Below are 14,231 nucleotides of genomic sequence, written 5' to 3'. Positions count from 1 at the left end.
AATAGTTTGGAGTGCACAGAACGTTTGAAAGAACATATAACCCATCATATTACATCACCACGCTTACTCTCTTCTTTACACCACCACTCAACTAGAACACAGAGATACTATGACACCATTCGGTATAGCTGTTCCCATAACAACATCTGCCTCATACTCCCCATCACTCTAACTAAACACTGCTGGTTACACCCCCCCAGCCAGGCGTTCTCCTCAAGCTTAACGCAGCCACAATCGGTCTGGATAAATCCTGCCAGAACGAACACATACTCTTTATCTCTCAACCACCACACCTACTGCTAAGAAGCAGCTATTATATGAATGCCACACCAGCTGCACACATATCCAGTGCGCACACGCACCTGTGGCTCTCTCTACTCTCTCTACTGACTTGAACTTCAGTTCCCAAGGGTGTTCAACCTACCAGCGCCTTCAAACCATACCAATGGTATATAAGGTGCTATATAAATGCAAAGTAACATAACATAAAGCAAGCATCTTGATAAGTGTGGCTAGATTGGCAATTTGGTGTAACCAGTATACTCATGTCTTACTATGGCATGACATTGTTTACTAGGCATCTGTGACAGATGCTTGGTAAAAAATGCCATGCCACTGTAACAGGAGCCTAGTAGAAATTATCATGCCACAATAGAAAAGTCTAAGCCGGCTGTATCAAAATGTCAGTCTAGCGATGTAATAACACTTAACATCATGCACCACCACGCACTGTGGGTAATAAAGCTCAGATTTATTATTATTATTGTAATTATTATTATTATTATTATTATTATTATTATTAAAATTTCAAGCCTCAGTAAGAAATAGCTAGACTGGCTAAACCAAAATGTCAATCTAGTCATGTAACAACACTTATCATAAGTGATACGTGTTGTTACATTGCTAGACTGGACTGTATTGCAGAAGATAATCTGGTCACATGTTCTGACTCTGACATGACATTTTTTACTGGGCATCATATTTTGGTGCAAACATGATGAGTGATATTATGTGGCTAGACTGGCTTACATTGCTGCAGCCAGTCTGGTTACATTTTCTGACTTTAATTATTTTTTTAACTGGACAGCAAAGATAAAGCAAACACAATTGCTTGCTTTAAATTTGATGCCTGGTACAAATACCATGCCAGAGTCCGAAAGCAGAACCAGACTGGCTGTAGCAATGAATGGTAGTGTAGCCGCATTCCATCTCATATCTTGCTTTCTTCAACCATAGTGTCCAGCCAAAAATGCGATACCAGTGGACCAAAATGCAACGAGGCTGGCTGCAGCAATGCAGGCAAGTCTAGCCACATAACAACACTTTTCATGAAAACATGCTAAGTGTTGTTACATCGCTAGACTACATTGCTGTAGCCAGTCAGGTTACACTGTATGTCTCTGGCATGACAATTCTTTTAATGTGCATCAAGGGTAATGTAAACATGATATCATGTTTGCTTTAACATTGATGTCCAGGAATCAATGCATCTTCTCCCCCACCAAATCAGAGGTCCGCTGACTAGGGTGAGCAGGCCTCTGAATTGGGGGTGTGGGGAAAGGAGGTGCCTCTAAATCAGAGGCCTGCTACTGAGTTGGTGAGTGTGCACCTGCTCTGATTGATCTCCAAATCAAAGGCTGTCTAACCGTGCTGGTGAGCATGTCTCTGAATTGGGGGCACCTCTTACCCTGCACTCCAAAATCAGAAGGCTGCTCACTATTGCATGGTAATCATTGATATCTGTTCCCCATGTAAATGAGTTAGTAAACCTCTGACACTAGTGTGTGCATATTCACCAAGCAGAATGTTATTGGTGCCTTATTGTTGTGCAAATGGACACAATTAATTGTCATCCCCACTTGACGGTATCACATTATTTAATCGACACCAGTTTTTGTCCAAGTCATTTTCTATGACAAAAATTACTTCGAAAAAACAAATCAAAATATATAGGGGTGAGGGGTTAAAAGGGGCAGGCGGGTGTTGGGATAGGGTTTATAGTATGGGGAAGGGGGTTTCGATTCGTTTTTTCAAAGTAAAAATTTGATGTCGGCAAAGGGACATTGAACCCACTTGACAACTAGGCAGGGAGCTGTTTTTGTTACTAACATGAGAGAATATACTCTAGTGATCATACTACCATTTAGAGAGCAGTAGTGCTGTTTATTCAATATCCATTGCTGGATAAGCACTCATTGTTTGCATAAAATGATGTTTCTATATCTAATTGTCCAACCATTCTTCCTGAATGCTTGCATTCTGTCCTATGATACAGTACATACAAATCTTTCTAGTTTGAAAATGTTGTATAAAATTTGATATTATCTTATTAGCTATTATTATTATTTGTCTGCACCTTTAATAACCTGATATTTCACTGAATTTGCAATTCGCAGAATTCGTTTATTTTGGGTTTGGGTACCATTTTCTGTTGAAACTCATGAAGATCTCATGCCGATTATATTTTTCCGTAAACTGTGGGTTCAATATGTCAGACACTTTCCTTCCAGCACATGTTCAATGCAAATTAAATATTTTTTAAATGGAAAAGGTCAGAACCTTTCCTGCCAAGGTTATCCAAAGAAGCAAAGTGTCTAAGTAATAATGGCTTCTACCTTTAATTTAGAAACCAACATTCGCCCTGTTTTCCACTGACAAAAGATGATCTTACTGTAGAGCTATGTTAATGTTATTCTTCGGTAGAGAGCTAATAATATTTAAATACACTACATACATTAAATACTAAATGGAATTCATTTAAGCAATGTTAGCGGAATGAAGGTCTGAATCATGATTGTTTGACACGTGACTGACTCTTATTTAGCCCTAATGACATTTCTGAGGTTATTGACTTGCACCCATGGGCTCTCACTTTTATACAATAATTAACATCAGTGATCCTCATGGAAGCAAACTAAGCAGGATCTCTGCAATAACCTACTGCTGTGGTCTTCAAAACGTTTGACCCAGAGCCCCTCCTCAGAAAAATGTGCCTGCCTTGGCCCCCCCTGTACATATTGACTCCAAAATTTTAATCAGTTCCGAACGGTTATCTCGCTGTGGCATAGAATTGTGCCCCTAACGAAGGAGTGGGTGCGAAACACTAAATTCTTTCAAAATCATTGCTTGCAATGAGTCAAATTAGATTAGAGGACAAATATATGTAAAGACAGCATTCAGATACTTTTGCTAGAATACAGAGTACTCGAGGAAAAATATTGTTGGATATTTATTTCCCACAAAACAAAACAGCCAATATTGCTGCCCTACAGTAACATTTGCCATGCAAGTGATGTAACTATTTGTTTCTTAAGTACAACAACTTTGAATTTACTATCAGTGCTGTCACTTGTAAGTTGGACTTTGGCATATTGGAGAACTAGTGTGAAGGGTACATTGGAAAACTAGTGTGAAGGGTGGGCCTGTCTTTCAGCAGCCAGTCTGTCAATATCGGGTTCGATTTTTGCAATAGACAACCACAGGATTTCCTCCACCTCCAGCTTTGACCGATATTCAGTCTTTGGTGCTGCAAGTTTTGAGAATCCAATCTCGCAAAGATACGAGGTGCTGTAAGGTTTTATGCTGTAAGGTGTACATTGAATGCACATTTAGATACATTTGGGAACTCTGCAGATACAATTTGCCAAAATCCACCAAAAGAAAACTTTCTGAATTGGCTCTCCAGTATGCGGTCGCTTTGAAGCTCCATTAGTTCGTCCTGGAGTTGTATTGGGAGATGGGCCACGACTAAGAAAGGCTGAACCACCCAGTCATTCAGGTTACAAGAGTCCTCCGGAAAGTACTTTTCGAGACTGGTTCTGAGAGTATTTAAATGGTTTCCTATTAGTTCAGCAACACATGAAAGATCATACTCCGTCTCCTCAAGATCATCTGCTAATAATGGAAACGCATTGGTAATGCCGACATCAACCCTCCTCCTCCAAAGCTCCATTTTCTTCTTGAGTGCTGATATTTTTGCATTTGTATCAAATGTTGTGGTTTCTGTTCCTTGCAGGGAGAGGTTCAGAAAATGTAGCTTTTCTCAGATGTCACCAAGGTAAACCAACAGTACGAGCCAGGGTGAATCACACAGAGGCTCTGCTTTTGTCTGTTCTAAACCCAGGAGAAAGTGTCTCACTTTGTTTCTGAGTTCATTAATGCAATTTAAAACTTTCCCCTGGATAGCCATCTAACCTCTGTGTGAAATAAAAAAACATCATGGTCAGCTGCCATTTCTGCACATAATGTGGCAAACAGGCGGGTGCTTGTGGGGTGCACCATAATAAAATGTACAATCTTTACAACCAAAATGACCACCTCTATGACTTCATGCCCCATATTGCGCACATCCAAAGCTTCCCGGTGTATCATGCAGTGTGTCCACACAATATGTGGAGCTACTTCCAACACTTTTGCTTTTAACCCAGCTCTAGCACCACACATTGAAGGAGCACCAAGACACGCCTCCCACTTTAGGCAGTGGGAACTTCGGAAGTTGCTTACAATTTCAAAGAGTTCAGGTGCAGAAGCTCTGCCATGAATTGGTTTACAAAATAAGAAATCCTCCAACATTTCTTTTCCATGGCAGTACCTCACCAAATGAGCTTCTTTTGAAATGTCAGTGGCCTCCTCCAACTGTAGGGCAAACTGGCTGTGTTTCAAGCACAATATGAATTCTGTACTGATATCCGAGGACAGGTCAGCAATGCGGCGTACAAATAAATCCCTGGTCTTTTCTGCTGAATCAGTATGACCCATGCAAAAATGTGTCCGAAATATTGGGTGAGAAAAAGAAAAGTCCCCGAGAGATTTTAAAAATATCAAACATTCAACAGTAACCATCTGAAAAGCTTGGGGGGCGAATGCATGCAACAATGGGTCAGAAACACTGGTTGGATTAATAAAAACATTGATACAAGTCTCAGAAGACTCCATGTTCAGATTGTGAAGTCCTAGCTCGAATTTCTTTTTGAAGTGTGGTCCCAGACTTGGTCGCAGGTGCAAACCACACCTGGATGCACATTGCACAGAGCTGATGTAAACCTTCAGCACATCTACTCATCCAATGGCACATAGGGATAATACATCCTTACCTGCATGACTGAGGAAAGTGCTTCACAGGATTGTTCCTGCTGGGGCACAGGTGGTTAGGTTGATAGAATAACACTTGGAGTGATGCTGCTGCAATGAAAACAAACAGTCTAGGGTACATGGGTCTAGCTGAGACTCCAACATTAAGATTAGATGAGAAGGAGCTAAAACCAGCTCATGAGTGATAGGCATCAGAGAAAGGAAAAGCCCCAGAAATAGGTTTGAAATCCCTGATTCACCCCCTTTACCTCCCCCATGGCACCAATACCCTTGTCCCCAAGACACCCTTTCTACCCACTCTCCCCAATACAAAGCACGCCACACCTGGCCTTCTGCCTCTTCCCCACGGCAAATCCCAACACTGTTTTACACCTTTGGTATCAAGATTGAAAGAAGCTCAGTAAAAGAAAACACATCTTACAATCAGCATTTTAGAGTCATTGTTCCCCACAGCAATAAGCTCTGTGGAGCACCTTTTGCCTGGCTAGTATCTTCCAATGTATAGCTATAGCACAAACCTGTCGGAGGAGCACCACCACTGTTTGGTGAGAGGGGAGAATAAAATATGTCTAGGCAGGGATAAGGGTGAATGGCCATTATCCATGGCTGGGCAGGTGGTCCTTGAAGAGTAATCTTCAATTCCATCCTGAAATACTAGTAATCTTCAATTCCACCCTGAAATACTTTGCTATACTATTGCATCAAACGGCTGGGTAGCATACAACTATTTCACAATGAATATTTAACAAGAACATTTCAGTGCACAGATAAGGGGCGTATCAGTCACTTTTACTCCCTAAAAATAGGCAAATATTGGCATGGGCGTGGTGCTGGAGATCAGGAGTGATCAGGGCATAGGGGACTCAGTCAGCACTGGCACCCACCTCGGAAAAACGAAGATCGGATGAAGGGCTGAAAAGACCTGTCAAAGTACGGGAAGGTAAAGGTCGGTGCACGTTCTGAAGCATCAGGGTGGATGAGTCTGGGGGGGAAGGAGATGGAAAGCGTTAGAGCAGAGCACACACTGCGGCAGAGCCAGCATGGCAAATGTGGACCACATGCATGACAAATGCGGGAGTGGAGATAAGAGAGAGAACATGTGTCAACACTGACTGACAACATTTTAGTATCTACATATTTCGGCACATTGTATATATTCTTTATTCTTTATTCTGTATATGTTAACCTGTCATTGGTAACCCTGCAAACTGCTCTGCGCCCAGATGCCCACGGGCCCGGCGCGCACTATAAATGAATAAACAATTACAACAATTACAATTACAGATATTGCACACCTATCATATGTATATTGTATTTGCATTTGAGTGCAATGCAGGGGGGTGAGTGTGTGGTGGTTTCCCTTCTGCTACAGCAGAAATGGGTTCAAAAAGGTGGTATAAAAGGTTGCTCACAGCAATGCCAGTGATTGTGATTAAAGTAAATATTTCCATAATCATGTTTGTTTCAGTACACTGATACAGTGAGATGGAATAGAAATGACTGGAAAATAAAGGTTGAAAAACATGCCTATTTCAAAAAGATTTCTGGAGGTAAGTAATGAAAGCATGGAACCACAGAAATATATGTTTTGTCTTCCTTTTGTTTCCCCCTCCTTGTCTTGTCACGCCTAGAAACACTTGTGTGCAGGTGCGTCATAAATGCCATGTCATATAAAAAATGTGGTTCGTTACGGGTGTATAAGGCTCAGTTTAGCACACCACAAGGAGCCCTCCCACCTGCCCCTCCAGAACAATTTATTTTCAAATGAGTAAGGGAAGTGCAGCGCAGATTAGGTTACTGAGCCGAAGCTGGGGGATCGGCGAAGCCTGGTCAGAGATGAGGGAGGCTGGGTCCCGAGATCCGGCCAGACATCTGATGGCGGATCTCAGGACCCAGAAAGAACCAGGCCATTCACCAGTGCTAGTGATGGGAAAGAGGGGTAAGGAGGAAGAGGGGCAGTCAAAGCAGGGGGATCGGTGTTGTGTGATATCCGGCTCCCCCACGACAGACTGCTGGAGCCTAATTATCTGCCGCAGGTGAGTCAAACATCATACAACACCGGCAATCCGAGTTTCAGGCCCGCTCGCCTCCTCTCCCCCATGCCCCCCAGTGTGAGGGGACAGAAGGAGAGGTGCACAGGGGGACCATCATCACTTACCTCAGTATAGCAGATGAGGGCAGAAGTAGCAGGGAATTACAACGCAGCCTGAACGCCCAATCCAAATGCAGGGAAGCGTAATTCCAGGCTGCATTGATTTCCTGTTTTGTGGCCACGCCCCCATCACATTGCACTGACTGAGCATGTGTGTGGGGGGCCAGTGGCTCCCCATTGCACATGTTCAGTTCAGTGCAGGAGGAAATAAAAAAACTCTTTTTGCCGTCCTGCATCACGCGCCCTCCCCCAGACATATGGTTGTGCCCCCAACGGCGCGCGGGCCCCACAGATTGACTTTCTGAAATGCAGAATAGAATGTGATATTTTATCTGGCCAACATTCAGTGATGCTGAGGATTTCGTTTTCTCTTACCCCTCTATTGAGCCACAGCGAGCCCACCTTTTCCCCCCATCTTTTCACGACCTTCCTGCAGCATATGAAGATATGTTGTGTACATTTTTTCTCCAAGTACCAATCTGAACCTGTCAGAACTTCTGCTGAACTTCCCTATGGATGTTAAAGGTGATTTGGGCAGATTCGTACTAGAAAAGAAATCCATAGAAATCCACAAGCCCACCCAAATCTCACTTGGAGATTCACAGGAGCCTCCAGACCTCTGTTATAAAAGTTAGCCCTGGCACAGTAATTTCCTGGGATGATGTATCAATATATAAGACTATGAACATTTGACAAAATGTATTTGTAGGGTCACATTCCAAGAGTTTCTTTCAAGAAAAAAGACATTATACTGTATATGTTAACGAAAAGAATATTATCACAATCTTGTCTCCCCCTAATAAAACCTGTTTGGGAAGGATCTAAAATGTTTCCGATTGCTCCTTGCTTGTGACTCATATCTGAAGGTGGCCAAGGAATTAACTGTGACCCAAACTCCTGTATCAAGCTTTACTACTTGCCTACACTTTCTCACAATGGTCTTGTTTTTTGCTTTGGCTATTACTTGGAATGATCGAAGCACTTAATGGGCCTCTTTATGGGGAAGCCGGAAAACCCGCTGGTAGGGGTTGGTTACCAACACTCCCCGTAACACTGTTTCCTCCGCCTGACTCTGACTTTGCAGTGCCACCGGGATATTACAGTAAACAGTAAATCCCCATTTCCATGGAGTCTCACAGGACTCCATGGAAATGGGGACACAGAAGCACAGGCACCGTTGCTAACAGTGCCGGTGCTTGTCATGATGCCTACCCCCAGGCATCCGGACCAAGTCCATCAGCCCCGGGAGCAGGCATATAGACATTTAGTAAAACCTCAGCAGCCCCAGCTAGGGGCTATCTGGGTTCAGTCCTGGCGCCTTAGGCGCCAGACTCATAGTAGGAATCAGTCCTGGCGTCTAAGGTGCCAGGCTCATAGTCATTACTTATCTCAGGCAGACCATGCTGCAAATGACTCCAATCCAACATGAAGCCTGAAAGGGACTATTTTTCTACAGGGACTATTTTTTACTCGGGTGTGGTTCTAGGGACTTCTTACCTGGGACTACTTTTGAGGCTATTTAAACCACACCCGACAAGCAACACACGCTTTGCGTTATTCTGCATCCAGCAGCGTAACACTCACCGTGCCTGCAGCCTGCATCCAGTCTTCTGCCACGCCCGCCTCGAATCCGGAACTCTTAAAACAAAGAGGAAAGAAAGGGACAAGGTTAGAAAACAAACTTATTTCTATTCCACACCTGATTCTGGATCCATCTTGTCTCCGGACCTGTAAAGAACATCATTTCTGCACGCGCCGCACCTCCAGCTGCAGCGCCGCGCCATACTCACCAGTCTTCACAGCATCCTTCGGGTCGGCGCTGCCTCCATCATTTCTTCGCCAAACTTTGGCACCTAGGAGACAAAAGAAAACCACAAGGTGAGCCGAGGGAACCAACAAATATAATTCTTACCACCATAGACTTACCTGATTTACCACCGGAGGCATCCTTTTGTGACTCTCCATATTTTCACGTGCCGCATCTGTAAAGAGAGACAAAACAACACGTTTTCCTCGTGCAACATTTACCGGACAGCGCCGGGTAATACAGACTCTTACCTGAGCGCCACCAGCTGCCACAAGAGCATCTTTTCACCAGCCAGCTGCAAGACAAGAAAGGAAGGGGGGAACAAGAGTGAACATCGGACATATTGAAATCTATGAACTTAATACTTACTGATCCTCACCAGTCAACCTCAGAGTCAATACTCTCCGGAACTCTCCCGAGCCTTCAAACCAGTGAAGTAACTGGAATTGACGCGCCCCTGCAAATCCAAGCAGGATGGAGAGCTCATCTTTCAAGAATATAAGGTGAGATTGCTGTGAGGGCATTTTGGAGGTGATTAGTTGGGGAGGACTGTGGGGGTGCCATCACTTGAATCCACAAGTGGCTAAATCCATCTCTCCACTTGCAGGAGAATATTTCTATGAGTTAAGCAGAGAAGAGTAGGAGGGCAGATCCAGTCAGTCATCGCTGCACTACGCATCACGTGGGTGTAGACCGCACCTGTCCGGGTCCGACCGACGCCCCTGTGGGAGCCAGCGTAACAGAACGCGAAGCCTATCTACAAATCCCCACCCGGGCGTTATGGAAACCTCAGAAACCGACCAACTAGCCCTATTGTTAGGGGAACCTAGGGCAGAGGTGCACTCCGCGCGCCAAGAGACTAATGCCCTCAGGAGAGAACTGATTGTGTCAAAGGAGCACACTGATGATCTTGCTAGACAATTACTGCAAAACCAAGCTGGGCAAACACCATTACCTGGACTCGGGGGGAATCCAACTTCTGTTTCATCGAGCAATCCTGTGCAAGTGTTTCTACCAGGGAGCATTCCTTTAGCTCCACCCGAACGTTTTGCTGGGGACCCAAAAAAGTTTGCTGTGTTTATGAACCAATGCCGCTTGCACTTTTTATGCAGACCTGGAGCTTTTCCGAACGACCAAACCAAAGTAGCCTTTGTACTATCATATCTTAGTGGCAGCGCAGCGGATTGGTCAATTCCATTAGTTAACCAGGATGACCCTCTTCTTCGGGATTTTCAAGGTTTTCAATTGAGCATGGAAAGTCTATTTGCCAGACATTCACAGGGACAGGCCCTGGATAACGAACTTTTATCATTACGACAAGGTAACCAGGATCTACTAACCTATATCGCCACTTTCAATAGGTTAGTGGTGGAAACCGGATGGCCAGAGGTAATATGAATGACATTATTTCATCGTGGACTTCGGGGTGAACTCAAAGACGTTTTGGCCCATGTAAGAGGATTCAATTCAACACTACAGCTAAGTCAACGCCTAGTCTATAATACTGAATGAAAACCCTTATTGATATATCTTTATGTCCAGTTCATGCGTTCTGGATGACTACCCCTATATAACACCCCTCTCTCAGAATCCCCCTGACCCCACTGAGCCAAGAAGTAGTTCTGTTTTGCAAGTTAAAAGGTTTATTTGAGAAGTAAAGCAATATATATCTATCACACTTTTTAATAATTAATAATTGAATATCACACTTAATCTGATATGATAAAGATTAACAACGGAGAATCCGGCACTAGCACCCTTCTTTATAATCAATGATGAGTGGTTATAGGATGGATAAGATAGCAACAATACTTTTATGGTTTCCAATGGATGCAATGTGGAATGAAATGCAGTACAGAAAATAACTTGATAGGATTTCAGCAAAAACAATGTAATCACTTTCTTGTACAATTCACCCCCCCCCTTTATGCAATGCAAGGAAATGGAAGGAAGGCACACAGTTCTCAGAAATGCAATCAAATGTAATTCGGTTCACCCCAGCAAGCTAAGATTACAGATCAGAGTTTTAAACACAGGCCCAAATGCTTTTAAATGTGCTGGCAATGAAGAGAAAAATATGCTAAAATGCTTTTAATTCCCTCTAGAGGTTCAGGGTGAGTGGTATCTAGTTAATATTAGTCCAGGCTCACTCTAGCAATGATGCAGGGATGATTAGCAGGTTAAACGAATTTTTTCTTTAACGGAAAGCAAGCAGCAGCAGATTTTTACACGTGGAGAAATTTGCAAATCGCGGTAAAATTCGCGGGTGCGTTTTACGCGATTGCGGCAAAACTATAGGGGGTGGGAATGCGGTTCTAAGTTCGTAGGAAAGCCACGATTCCCAGCTTTCAGAGGAAAGTTACTGCAAGTCTCTAGCATAAACGGTCACGGAGATATGAGCGATTAAATGAAGGTCGTTTTTCAGATTTGAAATTTTAAAGTTCAAAAAGACAAGTGCAGCTTGCAACTAGAAAATGACAGGTGACAGCTTTACAAATGACAGGTGACAGTTAGGAGACAGTTCTACTTAGATTAAAATAGGATTGAATTATATTATTTTAACTAAGAGATTGGTTCTGCACAGTCTACTATGTACTCACAATATATTTAGAAATATGCCTCGCCACGGATCTGGTCAGGTTTTAGACTGGACTCTGGTCTCTGCACTTCACAGTGATCTGGGTCAGCTCTCTCTGCCTCTGGTTCTGGATATTGATAGATTTGAAGTCTGGATCTTTCTGCACAGCTTTCTCTAGAGATTGATGGAGGTAAAGTATGGATTTTCCAGCAGAGCGTCCTGCAGCAAATGGATTTGAAGGTCCCTATCTGTCCTGTCTGTCTGCTTTTATGTGTTTTTAAAATGGGTGTGTGTGCAGCATCACTAAACCCTACCCCTCTCCACTTATCATTGGCCAAGCTTTCATTTCTCCCCTGATTGGGGGAGCTAAATTGTGTCAGAGTGATGTCATTTTACAGCCTGCAGAAAGTCCACTCCTCCTGTCAACTTGCACACAAATCTAGATTTGAACCAAATACATATTTGCAGAGGTACATATTGTTTTAAAATTACACGCACCCATCACATATCACAGGAGGTATACCCTGTCCAAATCTGCTCTTCCTGAGAGCTTGCATTCAGAAATGGCAATATTTTGCACTTTTTAACTGGTTTGCAATACCGGACATTACCCCAAATTTACAAACATGTGCGCAAGGAGTATGGACATTAGTTGATGAAGTGTCAGATTTTTCACATGCACACATTTTGAGTAATATCGTCTTTTCCGCTAAAACCCCCCTGAACATACAAACGGGTCCTAACACGTCTTAAAATGTGGGCAGAAAATCACAAGAATTATGGCATCATTTATAAAATTTTCACATGTCCGCTCTATGAATGATCCATCTTTTTAGAGTTATGTTCTGGCCCCAAAGGGGTGTGGTTTTCCCCCAGCACAAGGTTGAATTTCTGGTTTTTCCAGTTCTGCCAAGCCAGCTTGCTCTCACAGGCAGTGCCCCTCCCCTTTGCTTCAGGAGGAAGCTACTTTTACGACATCTGCAATAAACCATCTGCCTGGGTCAGGACAGGGCTTTGTTCAGAGCTCCTATATTCTGTGGGGGCTCCCCTTAATTCAATTATCAGAGAGATGGCATATCCTTAGTGTGGCCAGCAAAAGGCAGATAGGCCTGGGAATACAGCTGTGACTCAAGTTTCACTCCTGATGGGGGTAGTTGCCAGGCAGAATTCAGTTTCTCAAGCCAGGTTTCAGATAAAATGTCATTTTTTGTTCCCCAGTTTAAGTCAAGACAATTTTTTACATATGCAGCTAGAATGCTGATTCTAAGTTTAAAACTATGACATTTAAACAATTGCAACCTATGTGACACTCAAAAGTAGGTCACTCATTTCTTTTAAACATTTAGATTTTTAGTGTCTTTCAGTCCAAATTTACTTAAGCTGCTGAAATCCACAGCTCAGCCAGTCTTGTTATAAACCTTCAAGTCACTTCAGAATATAACTTTACATTGGATCCACCTCTCAGTAAGTCTTTCTTTGGCCTGTTTTGGGTTCATTTATTCAGTTTTACAAAAAGTAAAATCTGGTGTTGTTTTAAAATGCCGGCTTTTGGATAGTGGTGAGTACTGGTAATGCACCCATTTTTGGGATTTAAGAAATGAATTCCCCACAATTCTAGGTGGCTTTTGGCAATCAGCATTTCCATTCCCAATGGTTTCAGGCTACTGTGTGGGTAGTCCAATGGGGTTTTTAGGCAGTGCCCTTCTGTGCCCATAACATCGGCAAAAATGGGTGGCAGCCTATTCTTCATGCATTTCCCTGTACATTTTCTGGGAAACTCTGGCCATCATGATGTTTTCCATGTCAGTACTGCACAGTTTTGAGGTAGGGCTCGGATGCATGGGTAAATACATCCCACACCCAAGTTGTGAACCCACCTCAGGATTGTGCAGAATATATAGACTTAGTGGTCCAGTTAGACCACGGACTTCAGAATAGAAAGGCTGATCGAGCTAAGTTCGAGAATCAGGTATTGGTTAAACCCAATGTTACCCTCAAAGGAACAGATGTATCAGAACCGATGCAGATCGGGGGGGGTCAAGGGACCCTTAACTCAAAAGGAAAGAGAAAGAAGACGGCAGATGCAATTGTGTCTGTACTGTGGGGCCTCAGGACATTTTCTACGGGATTGCCCTATAAAAACATCTAAAAAAGTAGTCGGAGTTGCTGATAAAAATCAAACAGAGCCTGATTCGGGAAACGACCACGCCCGACAAGCGTAGAGGTCCGCTTGCCGAGCTTGAAGAAGGATACTCAGACCTTGCACTTCATAATACCAATGGTCCCTATAGATCCAAGGCAGCCATCACGTATGCACGCAGTGAGGGTATACATTGATAGCGGGGCCATAGGAAACTATGTGGACCACGAGTTGGCTTCTAGGATGAATCTATCTCTCTGCAAAAAGACCACTTCGGATGTCATCACCACAGTCGATGGAACTGAAATTGCCTCTGGGCCTGTAACTCATTCCACCGCAGAGATGACACTATTGGGTCAGGATGGGCATCGAGAGACTATTGTGTTTGATTTAATCAAAGCCTCGCAGTTCCAAATAATACTGGGGATACCTTGGTTGGAAACACATAATCTTTGTATTGATT

The 14,231-nt window shown here is 43.3% G+C and overlaps 1 protein-coding gene across 2 annotated transcripts in view; it reads left to right on the top strand.

The window, feature by feature from the left end:
- Positions 1 to 14,231, top strand: part of LOC138467976 (uncharacterized) — a 231,425-nt gene that overhangs the window by 179,138 nt on the left and 38,056 nt on the right. For both annotated transcript variants that reach the window (XR_011268177.1, XM_069608329.1), the window contains exon 3: positions 6,560 to 6,641. The gene's annotated coding sequence lies outside the window, so the exon portion shown is untranslated. The remainder of the gene's footprint in view (positions 1 to 6,559; positions 6,642 to 14,231) is intronic.

Source organism: Ambystoma mexicanum, chromosome 4q (genome assembly GCF_040938575.1).
Source record: "Ambystoma mexicanum isolate Mex_15411 chromosome 4q, UKY_AmexF1_1, whole genome shotgun sequence".
Lineage (NCBI taxonomy): Eukaryota > Metazoa > Chordata > Amphibia > Caudata > Ambystomatidae > Ambystoma > Ambystoma mexicanum.
Note: the sequence above shows the minus strand (reverse complement) of the source record. Positions and strands in the feature narration are given on the sequence as shown.